The following is a 19,060-nucleotide window of genomic DNA, read 5'->3' on the forward strand; positions in this document are numbered from 1 at the left end:
GGATACGCGAAAGATACAATTTACTCCCAATACTCCGATTCCTACGGAATTTTTAGGATAGGATGACTGCTGGTGAGCTATCACAATGGATATAATCGATCGGGTCGAACACCGCTTGGATCTGGGCCACGTGACTAAAGGTGCGTACGTAGGTGGACTTTAAGTGACGGACAGTTGCATTTCCGATTAAGACACGTCACGAGTGTGTAAGATAAGACAAAGAGAACACTCGAAGCATCCTCTTCGTTGTTTTGTGTGTAGACTTCCTGTTAGACGTGTGATTCAAAAGCGTGTATAATGTAATTAATCTTTTAAACTTATCGTTTATTAATTTACACTTTAAAATATCTCGAAAGAAATAATATTTTAAAGAAAAATTTATAAAATATTATTATTTTTCTTGGAAAAAAATCGAATTTTCTTGTTTACGCGTAGGAAATGGAAATTTTTTATTCATACAAATTCAACAAGAAGAATATTTATTCCGGTCACGTTCTTGTTATTTTCGAATACAAAATTAATTTTATATATTGATTTTTTAATAAAATATAGCATCATTTTATTATTTGAAGGACAAACATTATTACAAAGGCTATAATCGTCGTTATAACTAAACCCCCGCTTTACGACCTAATTGGATTCTAGTTCATGGGTCCTAAATTTAAACCTAATATCTCATAAGATCGATGTCATAAATTGAGAATAAATTCATGGAAACATGCTTTAACCCGTTTATATAATCAAAAACTTCACTATTTTGTATAGAAAATCGAGGTCGTAAAGCGAGACCTTCTGTTTTATAAATGTTATAACATGAAAATGTCCTTTGTTACAGGTTATAAATAGATTATTAAATTAATTTTCTTCTAATTTAATTATCGAATGTAAATAATTGCAAAGGTAATGTCTAATTTTTCATGCAAAGCGTAATGTAACCATAATTAAAGTAACGTAAACCAGATTCGAAGTATGTAATTAGTAAATGTGCTTTAGTAATTTAATATTCTTTCTCCCTCCTTTCTGTCGAAAAGACATGAAGAATATATTGTTAATGATGCAATAAAAAGTTTAATTAAGTTTAATAATATGGTAGAAATCTCAGAATTGCAGAATGCCAGAAGAGATGCTTAATTATAAACTAAGAAGAAGAATGAATGTGGGAAGATGTGGAATGATCTTTGAATCCAGAAGAGAAGACGAAGATGAAGATGATGAAGTTTATAAATATGGCAGCTGCTAAAGAAGCATTTCAATTATAAACTAAGAGGAAGAAAGGATGCGGAAAAGAGCCATAAAGATGAAGAATGAATGACCTTTAAAGTCGAAACAGAAGATGAATTGAAGTAATGCAAGATTTCAATTAAATACCAAGTATTAATGTCAAAAATATTTTAAAAAATTAAAAATTTTCAACTTTAATCTCATTTATAAACATCAATTTGATAGATTTTTACTAGAAAAATTTGGGATTTTTCTCCGTTGATTTCAATTTTGTTCACCCTCTTTGAACCTTAATAACTCCTATGTTTTTCGTTGAAAATTTCTGAAATTTTTCCAGGGGGTATGTGTATTAGGTGTGCTGATACTTTTAAATTTTGGTAGTTAACGGTCGAAGGGATGAGGAGTTAGAGAAGGATCGTGTGTCTAGAGTGGAGTCGAACTTAATAAAAACCTCTTTCATAACTCTATCTTAAGAACTAATTGTGGAAGAACAGAATATTCTCTCATAATATTTAAAGTACTGATATAAATTTTTTTACAGAATTTAATTATAAATTTGTAATTTATGTAAAGGATACAATTGAAATCTCGCTGTTGTAATGAGTAACGGGATGCTGAGGAGATGCAGAAGAGGAAGAGGATGCTGGAGAGAATCATGCTGTAAAGAATTTATAAATATTTTAATTAAAATCCTAAATTATGTAGAAAGTTCTTTTACGTTTTAACACGGATAAAAAATTTCCAGGTTTAAAACTAAAAAAAAATAATAATAAATAAATAGATGAGATAAAAGTGAATTTCTTTGGGGAAATTTCATCTTAAGAACATAAAAAACAGGAATTTCTTTTGTATCCAACAGATGTTTGTCCATTTAAATGAAGGAAAAACAAAGGAAATTAAAGAATCCTTCGAGGAATATGTCATCTGTTATCGAGAGAATTCAAAAAAATTAATTGAAATCTTTCCCAATTTATTCTAGTTTCTCTCGTAAAGTCTCTCATAAATTCTTCCCCGCTGACTTCAGTGACGTAGAAAGTAGTGTTTTACACACGGAATATATAAATAAAACAATACAAAAGCAATAGATTTTATAGTAATTTTTAATATTTTCCATAATATTATTGAAAAGTTATATCAGAAATTCTAGAAATTCGAAAATTTTCTATAATATTTATCCACGTCATACTTAACGTTGATAGGAAAGTTTATAGACTATCTCGTAAATTTATTGATATAAATTTTGCTCTGGAGGATAAATTTATTCTTTGGGGATGCTTCTTCGTGACGTAAGACAAAGAATACGCTCGAGACTATCGCATCTGTTTCATTCTTATCACGTGTCGTTTATTGTAGGATGATAAAATACACCTTAATTTGTACGATTTGAAAGAAAACTCTTTGATAAATTAGATTTTTAACAATAATTACACGTTATCTAATTAGGAATGTCATTAAAATTTCATTTGTATCTTCCTATTGTTAGAAAAATGTAGGATTTTTTTAATTATCTCTCGTTAAGAAGTATTAATTTTAGTAAATATTAATAAATCCTAAACTCTCTACACTATAATTTTATGATATTTTTCTCTCATAATCAAGAATAAAGTGAGAAGAATAATTTTTTTTATATTTTAAATATTTTAAAGATAAATTTTACATAATTATTAATATTCGGTCACAGGTTTAATGTACTTTAAGAACTTTTAAACTGTAACAAGGGTTTCATTTCCTATTAATAATTTTCTCCAACGGCACGCATTCAGTCGTAGGTTCGCACCCCACCAATGGAATTGTGGTGTTTTCTGGGTTTTCTTTAGTTTGAACTCATAAATTCCCATAAAGTTCCCCTCAGAGGCATTCCCTCGAGGATGAATTCTTCCAAAGTAAGTCCTTTCAAGAGGACTTTTTATGGAAAACTAGACCCCTAGTTTAGGTATTAGAAACGTGAATAAAATCCAAGAAACTCAACTATTCTGTTAGTGGGGATCGAACTCACGACCGTGTGCATCTTAAGAAATTTATTAATTAAAATAATATATTTTCTAAATCCTTCTAAATCACTGTATTTGCGCTTTCTTATTCTCTTCCTCTTCTCCACATCCTCCTCATTTTCGTTGTTCCCTCATCATCTTCCTCATCTCCTCATTCTCCTCATTTTCGTTGTTCCCTCATCATCTTCCTCATCTCCTCATTCACTTCTTCGTCTCCACATCTTCTTCTTTATCTCCTCATCTTTTTTGTCTTTCTCTCATCATTCTCCTCGTCTTCTCGTCCTCTTCTTCTTCCTCCTTACTTCAGCCTACACATATGATTATAAAATAAATAAAAGTAATATATTTCTAAACTAATATAATATTTTAACAATTAATATATCAATTCGAAGATTTTAACTATATTTCTTCTTGTATTAGATGTATTAGATTTCTCCTTAGATATACTCACTAGCACTAGTTCCTACATATACAAAACTAGTCTATACTCTCAAAATTAAGCTTTTTTTGTCACTTTATAACGATTAATAATATAAACAGTTTCTTAAATAAAATATCTTAGAGATGTTGCCATTACAATTTTAAATTCTTTTGCCGTGAAAGTTAAGCAACTCGTTGCTGGATGTTTTTGTAGCCATCTACTTTAAAAGCACTTCCCAATTTCTTCCTTTCTACCTCATCTGATGATGCACTTCAATGTTCTTTGACACTTTAATGCCACGAAACGAACATATTTCTTTGTAAATTATGGATACTTTCTCTCCTGTGTTAGAAATTTAGTGTCTGTGAGCTGTACGCTTAGTGTTTCATACAGTAATATTTGGCTGTAGTTTCCCAGAAAGATGCTGCACTCAAAGTAATTCTCTAAAGTTTAGAATAGTAAAGGCAGTAATAAAAAAACATATATTCTTGAAATATAAATTTTATTTTCTACAGTTACAAATTCTTCTAGAACTGTTCTAAAGTAGAATAAATTCACTATTTCAGGTTGGGGAAAATTTGTATTACTCTAGAAAATTCTCTAGTACATTTTATATTCAATTCTTGATCACTTCTCCTGGATTTTATCGTGTAATTTCCTACTTTAAGGATAAAACACAAGAAAAATTTTACATTTTTATTTGTTAAATCAACTGATATCAAACTCTACAATTTGAAAACTTGTAGAACTCTCAATTCTTACTGTCTGTCTGTCCATCCTTATTCTGTAGAACGGTAATAGGTAGGTGATACCCGAGAGAAAATTTGGAAAGCTTATAGGCAGGAGGACCAGATTAACTGTATAAAATCTTCTGGTTTAACCCGAAAGCTACGTGTTTTCAATTCAAATATTTTCCCCTTAATAAAGTTACATAGATGACCGGCACAACTCTATTGTCATCAGGAAAAGTATGATTTACAGGGGCAGGTCAGTACGAATTTTAGGTGGAAAGCATATATTTTAAATTAAATACATTGTTACAATAAATGATTGCTCTTTTAATTTAAAATATATGCTCTCGATCTCAAATTACTACTATAGTTTCTTGTTTTTTTTTCTGCTAGCAACAGAGTGATGCCGGTCATCTATGTAAAACCTTCTATGTAAAACCTTTATGGGAAAAAATATTTGAATTGAAATCACTTGCCTTCTGTTTTAATTCGGTAATTCTTATATAGTTAATTGGGGCCTTCTGCTGCTAAGTTTTACATACCCTGTCTTGATTTTTCTCTATCCAGCACCGTTCTCGAGACCAAGGAAGGACAGACAGACAGTTGAAATTTATAGGTCTACATTTTTTTTTTTTTCAAATTGCAGACCAATAGCTTCCAAACGATGTACATTTTTTTATGTTAACATCAATGGCCGTTGTTCAAAGGTTCGTTTTTCATTCTCGCGGCGAATCGATACTTGATCTTCACATTCATTCTTCCTACTTTGTTTATCTCGAGCTTGTGTACTTCTTATCGATTTTCTGTTGTGTATAACGTATTTATTTGTGTTATTTTGGCAATTTCTCTGTTACTCGTCGTAACTTCATCATTCTTATAACAGAGGGAAATTGTGGAGATCAGTCCAAAAAATTACCCCTCCACCAAGATGTTTTTTACATTTTTGGATCCAGGTGACATTGAAACGTGCAGAAAGGCTAAAAAAATTGGGGATTTTTCTGTATGTATGGAGGTTTGTATTGTGGAGTGGGCACGATCTTGTTCCCCAATTTGAAGCTTAATAACTCCTGTGCCATTTGTAGAATATTTCTGAAATTTACCATGGTAATTTCATTATTAGGGGAATTTATGCTGCTAAATTTTGGTGGTTATAGGTCGAGAGGGTGGGAAGATAGAGGGGGAGGTATGTATCGTATCTCGAGTGGAATCTGACTTAATAAAGATTTTATTCGTTATTAACATTTCCAATTTGAATTATAATACTCACCCCTACACTCTCACATTTTATAATAATTAATAGCATAAAAAGTTTATTAATAAAACCTTATAACAGATGGAGCCACACTCAATTTTAAACTTTTTTACCGTGAAAGTTATGCAACTCGTTGTTGGATTTTTACGTAATTTATACAAGTATTTTCTGGTGTTTAACGAAGAAAATTTTTTCGTATTAAAGATAACTTCTTATTGATGTTATTAGATAATGTTAAATTAAAATTCAGCACGTGTCTTTAACGTGAAATTTTATCAAATTTTAATAATGTTGAAAGAGCGGGTGAGATAAAAGGAGAAGGGAGTGAGAAAATATACACGTGACACTCATTGTTAGTGTATTGAATGAGTGTCGTGGACGTGCTTTGGGATGCGGGAAATGTCTCAGACTCTTGTCACCACCTTTATTTTGTTTTATATTTTGAATGGAACGTAAATCCTACAGATTTAGATACATCTCGACTTCAGGTTTTATATCTAATGTATAAACCTTGGTTGGTCGCAGGTTTGCACCCTTACCAACGGCTGGCACGTGAAGTTTTCCGGGTTTTCTTCCGTCTTTAAATGGGTGAAAAAGGGCAATTGATTGGGGTCTTTTTCCCGTAGTGTTCCACTGCTTATTTTACTCTATAATTTATAGCAATTTCTTGAGGAAAGAATTATTATGTAATGGATTGACGGTAGCGTGCCCAGGTAGCTTGTGTCCCATTATTTTTGTAAATAAATAAATGCAACAAACCCCTCACCATTGTGGGCTAGAAGAATCAACGATGGGTAGGAGACCGAGGCCTTCTTATTTCTCACAGAGGGGAGAGTTTAATCTTGTATTCTTTTTTATTCTGTCACATAACAGCTGCTGTCGACACAACATTACTTGATAAATATTTTAATTGTCCCATCAAAATACAGCTTAATGGCCAAACGATTTCTGTTTTAAGTTGACGTCAGCTTTATTATTTAACATAGAAGACACGTAGATTGAGTTGGTCGAATTCCTCATCGATTACTTGAAAATTCCTTGGAGAAATGAAGCGGATAACGAGAGAATTTAATCCTCTTCTTAATAATGTTCCTTGGAATTACTTGGAATTATTAACTTTGTTTGAAATCTTAAAATTAATAATGAAAGAATAGAATTTGTAAGGTCTTTCAATAATTTTTTAGGTGAATTTTCTTTTATTTTTTCTAGTTTCTTTTGAAGTATTTTCTTTATTTACCTCTTGTACTTTGAAAAAATGCAAATCTGAACGTACTGAAAGTTTCGTAATTTGAGTTTTAAGCACAAACACAAGACATACAAGCACAAACACAAACATACAAGCACAAANATTTAAATTTAAATCGTCCAATGATACGAATCCATTTCAAAATTTAAAAAAAAAAGAGCTTCCAAAAACTATTTTTATCTACAAAAAACTCAATTGGTAATGCGTTATAATTGCTTCCATACTGAAGTATTAAGCACCAAGTTCTATAAATTGCCTGCAACAGCTGCCCATAATGGCAATTCTTCCCTCGTGCATCACCTCAATTTATCTTAATGCATCGTATAAATTCTTTGATTCTTTATTCTTGTTTGATTTATATCCTTAAATTCATTCAATTTTATATAACTAATTTCTTGCGTACTTTGAAAAAATGTCATAGAATATTAAATTAACGCATTTCTTTTNACAAACACAAGACACGTGTCATTTTTCATGTTCAAGCAATGTTTACCTTTATGTTTTACACTAAATCTTAGAATAGATTCTAGACTAGACTTTACAGAAATGTTAGCTCTTCAAATTTTTTGATAATTTCCTTCTGTACAGTGATTTTCTTCCTCTTCATTTATTAATTTAACAATCATTTCGAAGTTTAAAGAATTTTTCATAACTTGGAAATAAATACGAAAATTTAATTACTTCTATTTTATAAACTTAAATCTTAAATTGGATTTGATAAGAAATTACTTACCATTCTTTTACATCCATTTTCTCAGGCAGTTGTTATAATATCTATTTATTTATATTATTTTTTAAATGTCCTGTTCAACAAAACTAAAATTAATTAAATTCTTATTTTATCCTAACTTTCTTTTACTGAATATTTTTTTTCTTACATTTGGAGTGAGATGATATTCATTATTTTTTAGTGTTTGTTATTCATTTTAAAGATAAAGATACAAAGGATATTCACTTGTAGTGTAGATGACTACGTGTTAATTGTTTTTGAAGTCGTTTCTATGGTTCAGGACTTATCTTTAATTAAATAAAATGAGAAAGGAGAACATTTTGCTATCATTTTAACTTAGTTTTTATTCCTTATTGTTTGTACAAGACGTGAAAATACTTTCTAAAAACATTGGTAGATAGAGTTTCCATGTTTTAAGTTCCTTTTAATGATACGAATAATGAATAGAAAATTTATTTTTGTATTTATTTTTGATGTTAGAAAATACAGAGAAACACTAATTTAGTGTCCACTAGAAGTGTTCCTTTGAGTGTTCCTCTAGTGTTACTCTTCTGAACTTCTTAATTCTAATCAAGGATTTTTACTGTATTAAACAGTTTATTCTCGTTGGAAAATACTATTAATTAACCTATTGAAGTTCTAGATAAATGAACAGACTTACGAATGTTTGTAAAAATAATATAATATGCCCTAAGTTATTTTTAATAGGCCTTCCCCTCTGAAATATGGAAGTGAATACAAATAATTATCATTATTTAGAGGGCTTTTTTTCTTCCTGAAGCCCTTAATGCGGGGCCCTAAGTTGCAGCTTGTTTAAATTCAATATTTTATTAAAAAATTAAACTTTTCTTTTCATTTTAATGGAAGATTTTCCGTTCGAAAATATTGCATTTATCTTAATCTACATCGAAAAATTCGATTGGTGGAAGGAAGCAAACTTCAGGAAAAGAAAAGAGAAAAAGCAATTTAAACGAAAACTCTCCAATTCAATTCAAAATAATGTAACCTTTGAATTCCGGGGGGATCCAGGCAGTTATTTATTGCGATTTACTGCCAAACACCAGTAAAATTTGTTGGACAAGAGATTTTTTTTTTTCAATTTGTAAGGACGTTCGACCGACAAACACTGATATAAATCACACTAAATGCTGCCAAAAAAGTCTAAAAATTCTTCTGTAATTTTTGCTTTGTACTTTCTCTACAAAGAAAGAATAATTGTCAGTCAGTAGAAATGTAATTTCTATCTATATATATATATATAAGTCAATTTTTACCTATTAAAACACTGAAAATCTCTACCAGAAAGTAGAAATTTATAGAATTATCTCAGTTAATCCCTTAATAAATTGGTGAAAAATATGATCTTATCTTACATTCTTCATCTCTTATCTTTCTCAATTTATTTGATGATTTTTCTACTCCCACTTCGGATGCTGCGTTACTGCTCTTCAGCATCTTTACAACTCCCAGCACTGACATCAAAGGAGAGTAAAAAAATGCACTTATTTGAAGAAGAGTGTGCTTTTTTCTTTGTTTTTTACGGATTTATATCTTTGTTTTCTTCTTATCTCGTCCTATTCTGAGAGTTATTTTCTGTTACCTTCTCTTATCTTGATTTCCTTTTGAGATAGTAATTGCTGACGTATAATTTTCGTTTTATCTCACTTGAAAATAAAAATCCAAAATGAAAGAACTAGCAACAGTGATGCTTGACTGTTCCAGTATTCTTTATTTGTTTTTATCCCTAATAATTGCTACCATTATCTTTATAATTCTTCAAATTAGTTCGCGAGATATTAAAGGAATGGGACCATATCTCACGAATTAATAGTCCGATTTACCTGAAAATTTGAAGACAAATTCCACTCTAAAACACAAATCTACGTGTAAAATTTCAGAAATTTTCGACAAGCAATAAATAAGTTATTAAGCTTCAAACTGGGCAAACAAATAATCGTGCCTCCACCACTTAACTACATAAAAACTCCAACTATTTTTATATTTCTAGACGTTTCGAGGTCACCCGAGTCCAAAAAATATGAAAATCTTTAGGAGATCATTTGAGATTCTTTTTAAAAATCTACTCTTTAACGTCACGTCTCATAGAAAAGACATGGAGGTGAGAATTTGAAAATTGAACACGAAAGAGGAAACTTTATAACTAGATTGAGAAATTCTCTTTGGAAATGTCAACATAAATTTGCACTGACAAACGAACGGATCGAAAAAAAATAATAAAAATAAAAAAATTTCAGGCTCTTTCCTCTTACATCAATTTAACACAAGAAGTTAGTGAAGAAGAAACAGAAGAAAGGTGTTAGTATCTTCTAAGGAACGTTTTAAGAAGGTTATAACATTGAAAAAGGTACTTAATGAAGCGGAAGTAGAAAGATTTCAGTCGGAAGTGCAAGTAAAAGGTCATGATGACAATTGTCTTTACGATTTTTGTCAACTTGTTTTTATTTTACTTTCGTTCTCTAAGAGCTCGTTACGGAAAATTGATCCTCTCGTAATAAACCCCTGCACGCCAGCTTTCTAGCAAGCCAACATCCAATTGTCTTTTCCTCATAGATACACCTTACAATACACATCGATACAAATATCATTTTTAATGTAAACTCTAAAGAATTTTTCCCAGAAATTAACGTTTGTTTTGTATAAAAAGTATTAAAAAAATTAGTTTTTAAGAACACAAAGTCTTTTGTTTTACACAACGTTCACGTGTTATATACACAACAATCCGGGAAAGTATTGTAATCGTATCAGACTTGATCCCTCTCCCGAATTATTTTATAAATCTCCATATTTTTAGACTTTCTAAATCCAAAAAAGTTAAAAGAAGGGAGAAAAATTGAGTGTGTGTGGTGAGTTTTGTGGAAGAGGGCGGAGTGTTGGCGTATATTTCCTTTAATATCTTCGAATGGGATCATGATTAAGTAAGGAAATTTGGCATGGTAGCTTGTATATATGGGGTATTGACGCTGTTAAATTTTGATGGTTATTGGTCGAGGGAGTGTGGAGATAGAGGGGAATTGTGTGACGTATTTCGAATGGAGTCTGATTTAATTTGAAGATATTTATTCTACAAACAATATTAGAGATAAGCTTTATACTTTTCGTATGTTTACTCGCGTCGTGATTGGATGAAGTATCTCTCTTCAAATTACATTATCCAATGCGAGGCGTGAAAGGGAACCAACTGTGAAGACACTTTACACTTCTAAACTTGTGAAATTTAATTATAATTATCATCGTGGAGTTTTAATTAATTAGTATATAATCTTATTTAGGCTTTAATTCAGTTTAGAATTTAGATAATAAATACTAAATTAATTCTAGAAAAAATATTCATTACTTTCTTTCCATTATAGGTGTGGCGATAGGTAAAGAATTAACTCCTCCCCCAATATTTTACATCTAGAAATTCAAAAAAAATTAAGGTGTTTTTTCTGTGTGTGTTCAGAAAAACCCCAAATTTACTAGTGTGTGGGGGGACAGGATTTTGTTCACCCAGTTTGAAGCTTAATAACTCTCGTTTCTTTTGTCGAAACTTTCTAAAAATTTGCTTGGAGATTCGATTATTAGTTGTATTTAGGCTGTAAAATTTTGGTGATTAAAGCTCAAGGGAGTGGGGAGATGGGAGGTGAGCAAATAAAGTGTGGGGGAGGGAAATAATAATAATAAAATAAAACGGAATTCAGAAGAATTTACCGGAATTTTATTCGATTTAACGATCGTGTGTTCCAAGATTCTCTTCGCCTTTTCGGCATTGTTAAACAAAGTGGAAGAGATTATCCGGATGTATTTTATTACCAGAAAATTTAATTTTAAATCTAATAAAATTTGTAAGCGTGAAATATAATAATTTTACAGCTTTCCTATTGTAGAAAATACGTGCTTCCTCTTCCCCTATCTGACAAATAATGGAAGATATTCTGTCCTTTTATAATACACTATATTACACGTTCGAAAAAATCTCAGAAATTTTTTGCTGGATTATAATGATGATGATGATGATAGGAGGATTTTTTCCCTCCCTTATCGTCTGACTGGGCTAATTGCGGAGTTGGCCATAATAGATCCTCTTAAAGTCCACCGAACAGGAAGGGCAATGTAAATTATTAAACAATAAAATAAAAATTAAATCGTTACCAGCGATTATTTATTGTGACAATATCACAATACCTTGCTGCCAAAATATGTGACTTTTCGGTCAAAATCGAATGTTCGTACATAGTTAATTGGAGCTCCGGCTCCCTAATCTATATGGTCTCGATTTTAGTAGTGTCTCGTCCCTGTAAATCGTACTTCTCCTGATAACAATCGAGTCATAACTTCGCACAAAAAAAAACTGTGTTTTCGTTGTTTTCAGCGCCAAAAGTGCCACAGTGGTAATTTTGGTACTAATATATTTTTTTTTACGGAGATGTCTTCCTCGTATCCTGAAATGTTACCATACAATATCTATTTGATATCGTTAAATTGTGGTATTTTACTTATGAATTGATTCTCTCATTAAATAGAAACTTGAAAATAGTATAAACTTTAGAAATGTTTAATTTAATTTCTAAAATATCTTTTAATAAACTGGGATGTGTATCATTCCAGTATTTCTCTCCTATTGTTTAAAGAAAGGATATTTCTTATTAGATCTAATTATATTTATCCAATTGTTTCAACCAATCAAGCATCTTTCTCAATTTCCTCCGAGATGATAAGTTCAGAAAACTAAATCCTAATTTCTTCCAATTACAGTTCATCTTTAAAATATTGTATTTTCGTATTTTCTTTAAAGTTCTAATCGATTTTAAGTAAAGGAAGAGGCAAGATGCTATTTTCGTTTCCCATTAGCAATCGAAGAAATGAATTTAAGAAAGTTCCCTTTCAATTTTATTATTTTACGAATTTTTCACGTTCTTATTAGAAATCGATAAAACGAATTTCAAAGACAAATATTTTCACTTATATATTTCTTTTTATTATTATTATTTTAAAGCAGAAAAACGAACGTTATCTTTCAAATATTCCTTAAAACATGAGAAATGAATAAAGAGTGAGGCCTCCCCCATATAATTGCAAACCTATTAGTGCAAAGACTATTTTTGGGCCCCCCTTTCTGAGATCCTGCTTATACAAATAACAATTGTATTGACGTAAAAAATAATAATTTTTAGCCCATGGACGATATTATTTTATTATTTGGAAAAAAATCAGAAAACGGACATATTTTTAACATTTTTCCTCTCTGACGAGGCCCCTTAAAGCTTATGGGGCCCGGGGATCCCCCCGACTGCATCACCTCTCTTAGAGTGACAAGAAATGCTAAGATATTTGGAATAGGGTTTTGTTTCATTTCAAGCCAGTTCGAATGTAGAAGCATCGTTCGATCTTCGGATCGAATATCTCTCGAATTCTGGAACGTTCGAAGTACGAGTTACCACATTATTTTTCTAAATTTTCTTAATAAATTTGCTTAAATCTTCGTATAATTTATTAATTAAAATAGTGCGCTGGATACTCCAGCCAATCACGTAGTTCGCTTCATTTCAAATTGACTCTCATTGGTTTGCTTATACGATTGTATTAAAGCCGACACGCCCACAAATTCTGTGATGCATAAATTAAATTAAACGAAAAAAACGTGCAATAAAAAGTTTACTACATTTTTATGCAATAAAATTAAAGTTAATAGTTTTATGAAGGTGTAAATCAATTTTAATGCAATTATTTATGTAAATTAGAGTTATAATAACAAGTAATTGTTATCAAATTTCCGGGCTTCAATTTTTAATTATATTCTTAATTTATTCATTTTAAAATGTATATTCTTCATCTCAAATTAGTATTATCTTGCCCCTATACATCATTCTTTTCCTGCTAGCAACAGAGTCATACCTGTTATCTATGTAATTCCATTTAGGGGAACGTTTTTGAATTAAATTTACGTCACTTCCGATCGAATAGTTAATCGAGGCCTCATGTAACTATTAATTCCAAATCTGGTCTTAAAGTTCGTGTTTTTAATGCCATTTTCGAGATTAAGGACAGACAGACAGACACATTGGTCTACAATTTTTTCAAATTGCAGCCTAATTAAAGGATATATTTTACTCGTTTTCTTCGTTTGTTTAACAGTGAAATTGTATTGTAAGTCCATAATAGTTGCAGTTAATTAACCTTTAATCTCGACGATTCTGTGTTTATTATAACACAATACGATACACAAGCGATATACGGTAGATCCCCTAAAACACTGTAGATAATTCCGTGTTATATGAATTCCATGTTGTACGAGTCACTTAGATTTTACAAATACGTGTGCCGGGCTGTGAACGGCTCACGTATTTGTGAAATCTAAGTGACTCGTACAACATGGAATTCATATAACACGGAATTATCTACAGTGTTATAGGTGGTCTACTGTACCAAGAAGGATGCCTCACTGGAGGACATTCTATGAAAGGGTGTCCCTATTTAGGTGTTAGACACGTGAAGAAAATTCTACGTAGTCAGGTGCGAACCCACGACTACCAGTATTCAGTGGATGATACCGCATCAATTTATTCAAATTTAACACACACTAAAGGGCTAATATACTTATAAAGCACTTTCTTGATGGTAATGTATTATCAATTTAACCTTAAACGTTAATTTTTAAGTGTCAAGTGTACAGAGTGTGTTTATGTTTCAACCGGGCTTCGCATACACGTTTTACAGAGAATAATTTTAATATATTTAGAGAAGAACCCTTTTATTGATTATGTTTTTCGAGATGAGTGTAAAAAGGGCGAGATAACCCCTAAAACAATATTAAAATACAACGTCATTGGGCTTAGGTATGTCGTCAAAGTTTCATCTATTTAATTACAAGTGAATGAAATTCGAGGACGTTTACAGAAATTTCATTAAATTTTCTGGATTAAATTCATTTTTATTATTTAAAAACGCTGAAATTTAAGTTAAATATTACAAAATAAGCACTTCTATCGATTAATTTTTTAGTCTTTTGGTGTAAAATAAAGTGTTTGTTACTCGTAAATGTGAAATCGTTAGAAGAGGAGCAACAGAAAATGTGACGATTTCCTTCATTAAGTGATAAGAAGTGCAACGAAAAAAAACACAAGGGGGAAAGAAACGTAATTTCGAGGAAGAGGATACATTTTATTGAATAAATACTTCGAAGTAGCAAAGATAAATATTAAAATGAATGTTTAAAAACTTCAGTACTTGCAGCACTTTTTTTTTTCGTAAGTAAAAGCGTGTTATCGTTTCCATTTTCTAAGAACTTACTGCATTTTTCTTTCGTTATAAATAGAAAGAAAATATATTCGTTATATTCGACGAAATTTTCGCTGATTTTATTTAAAGTAAAACACTTATTGATTATTTAAATTAAAATTATTTAAATATTTACGTAAACAATGTTAAAATCGATTTTTTTTCTTATCAAATGCTTTTTCAAGTGTATTAAATTTTCTTCTATATTAAACAGTGAAATTCGAGAAAATTCAATTGTTAACAGTAAAAAACGAAACGAAAATGTTCGATAAAATGCAATAAAAGTATATAGAAAGACAATAGTATACTGAAGTGAAGGGAGAAAAGAATATGATTAAACAAGAGAGAAACACCAAGGTAACCTGGAAAGATCAAAATAAGTTAATTTTATTAAATTAAAATGTCAAAAAGTACTAAATTAACTTGAAAATTTGGCTTTCTAGCCAAATTTTCAGGTTAATTTTATACTTTTTGACAACTTACACACAAAGAAAAGCTCCTTTCTTCTGTACAGAATGTTTATTCTAACACATCGATAATTAATTATGCATAATGGAATTCTGAAAAAAAATTAAAATATAATTATATAATTTTATAAATTTAAGATAATTAAAACATTTTATTTTTAATTTCAGAAAATTCTTCGTGTTCGTGTGTCAAAAGTATAATTAACAAAGAACAATAATTATTCAGAAGAAACCACTTAAAAGTAGGTATTGTTTGTTCTAATGTTAATAAAATTTACTAATACAACATAATACTACATTCAAAGTTTACTATTCCTCTGCAGTGTTACCCTTCCCCAGAGTAATCTATTAAAGAAAAACCTTTAAAATACTCGAAAATATAAAAGGGTGATGCAAATTCTAGTCATAAATTTTTAAAAAAAATTCAAATATTATTTTAAATTACATTTAAAAATTGGGCTTTTTTTAAAAGAAATAATAAGTGAAATATACTTCTAAGTAATGTTTAATACACGAGCTAATAAATGAAGTGATATTCCCTGATCATAATCAACTCTTCTTGTTATAAATTAAGCATTAAAGGCTTCAAAATTTAAAAAAAAAAGAGCTTCCAAAAACTATTTTTATCTACAAAAAACTCAATTGGTAATGCGTTATAATTGCTTCCATACTGAAGTATTAAGCACCAAGTTCTATAAATTGCCTGCAACAGCTGCCCATAATGGCAATTCTTCCCTCGTGCATCACCTCAATTTATCTTAATGCATCGTATAAATTCTTTGATTCTTTATTCTTGTTTGATTTATATCCTTAAATTCATTCAATTTTATATAACTAATTTCTTGCGTACTTTGAAAAAATGTCATAGAATATTAAATTAACGCATTTCTTTTACGACGTGCCCACCAATGGCCCTGTAAATAACATTACTGAACACCGGTCGTGGGTTCGAACCCAATACAGGACTAGCCTCTAGTTGTCTAGCAGCTATATAGCGACCAGTTTCCCATATAATCTTCTGTGAAGTGCCTCCAAAAAGGTTTTATACTGCACCCCCGTTAGCATATGAAGTAGTATAAATAACAATTCACACTGAAGTAAAAGAAACTTTCATTAGAAGAGATAACAAATATATGTCCTGTGTTACGTTTTAATGTATACGAACGTTGTAAATTTACTTTAACCATAAATTATGCCTTAGTTAAAGGAAAAAGTGAAGATGAAAGGTAAAGAAGTGTTAATAAATATTAAAAAGGAGAGATATTTTACATAGGTTAGATGATAAACTGTGATTTTTATGTGTAGTTGATATACTGCATCACTTATAAACAATAAATTTAAGTACTATATAAGGTAGAGGTATGATGAGTTACTGGAGTAATGCTTATTGTTGGTTAGCTGGAAATTAATGAAGAGCAAGAATTATTCAAACACTCCAGGAATTGCTAATGATATAATTTACTGTGCTAATTAAATTCAAATGAAATCTGTGTAACAATTTTTCTTTTTTCTATACAAAATAATGAAGTAATGACTCATTTGCCTAATCTAATTCTAGTTAAGATTGAATCTTTAATGCTTACTTGTCATGCGATGAATGCTGAATAAATATATTTTTCACGATTAAATAAGAATTAAACGTAAGATCAATACGAACCCACTAGCGGCCGAGTGGATAAAAACCACTGAACGCAGGTCGTGGGTTCGAACCTTCATGCGAAAAGGATCGTCGCGTGGAGTCTTTCGATGTTAAAAAATGTTCTCCGTTACTTATAAATTGTCAAGAATAATAATAATGTTTATTACACGCAATTGGTTTATTTAAATTTAAATCGTCCAATGATACGAATCCATTTCAAAATTAAAAAAAAAAAAACGACTTTTATTATTTCTTGTCCGTTATTCTAGTAGAAAAGAAAGGAAAATACTTTAAAAATTGCTAAATTTTTAGATTAATTCAAGATTACGTGGAAAAATATTCAAAAAAAAAAATCTAAAACTAATGTTGCGATTTCAAGCAGAGTTCTTTAATTGGTTTTTATATGGGGGTCCTGCTGGAGAAGAGGCTTCTTCGTCTCAGTAGGACCGGGCTTCAAATTGGGTAGGTCTCTCAACCTGTCACTTTGGGAACTCGGTTCGAATCTGACTGTTGAAAACCCTCAAGAAATTACATAGTTGCGGATGTGTCGGACCCCTTTCTATCGCAGCCCGGATCGTGGGTTCGCCACTCCCTTCGTTATTGGCCTTTGCCGAATCAATGGTAGACCTAAAAAAAGACCCTTCTAGCTTCTGTATGAAGTAGTCTAAGCCGGCAAGGTTTAATAGAATTATTTGTTGTTCTATACGTTTTTCCACATTAATGATAATTAATGGTCCAACTATTTATAATAATTGCAATTAAATATAATGAAGAAGCAATTAATTCTAGTTTGTAATTAATTAAATATAAATATTGTTATAATTGTGTTTAATAAATCTTAACAATTAAAATGACGGCTTATTATTTCTAATATTATTTATACTTATGGAAAGAAAAATATCATAATAATATACAATTCCATTGCGTTTTTTTTCTTTAAATAAATGATATTTTTTTACGTTTACCATCGTCCACGCTGTATTGTGTTCTCTTGTATTGATTGATGAAAGATCTAGGGAAACTCCTCAGAGTTACCACACGAGATTATGAAAGCTAAGGAATTCCGGTCTTCAATCCCAGTTATCATTTTCTGTTAAACGATACAAAGATATAGGAATTCTGGTTATCGTTGCAGACCATATCAGTTTTCTAGATGTGACAGAGTTTCTTTGCAAGATAGTCCCTTACGTATTCCCTGAAAGCGCATTTCTTCCAGATACTCTGGATTGAGTTGATGTTATAAGACAACGCAATAGAGGAGATCTGCCAAGAGGAAGTTCCTCTCGGGAAGACTTCTGACTCTATTCACGCGAAAAAAATTTGGAAAACTTCACGCGGCCAGACCATTGGTGTGGTGCGAACCCGCGACCAGTGTTTATTGATTTTATCCACTAGGATACTGGTGAGCTCACAGATACTCTGGAGTAATTCCAGAGTATCTATGAGCTCAAATTTATGTTTAGTCCACCAGTGGCCGAATGGATATAACCACTGAACATTGGTAGCGGGTTTGCGCTTCTCCAACGTGACGTAACTTCGTGGTTATTACGTGGGTAACAATATAGACAAACCAGAATCGATCTTGAATCATGTTAGGGGTACGTCATTAAATCTAGAATTCGAATGCCCCGCTTACATTGATTTAATTACAATTGTTGTAATTAATTACATACGCAATACACAATGCGATCGTAATGTCCCTCTTCAGTAGGAAAATGGGAAAAGTTTCCAGTAACGAAGTAATGACGTCATAGGAGAAAGAGTTAAAGTAAGTAATGAAGTCACCAATTGGTAGAACCATATGGGCGTAGAGTTTTTCGGGTTTTCTTTGCATTTGTAACAATAGGGGGTCAGTTTCCTGTAGAAAGTCCTCCTAGAAGACATTCCCCCTTGTCAAGTTGACTTAATTGAATTAAACTAAATAACTGGTCTCGATTTTCATCATTTGAAGAAAAATAACCTATTATCCTCCATTCGTCTGTATGTCTGTCCTTCGTTAATCTACAGAACGAAGTTAGGTAGATGAAAATCGAGAACAAATATGGAAAGTTTAGAGACCGAATGCCTCGATTGCGTGGCCTATG

The sequence above is a fragment of the Centruroides sculpturatus genome, unplaced genomic scaffold (assembly GCF_000671375.1).
Source record: "Centruroides sculpturatus isolate CEXI.00-Female unplaced genomic scaffold, Cexi_2.0 scaffold146, whole genome shotgun sequence".
Lineage (NCBI taxonomy): Eukaryota > Metazoa > Arthropoda > Arachnida > Scorpiones > Buthidae > Centruroides > Centruroides sculpturatus.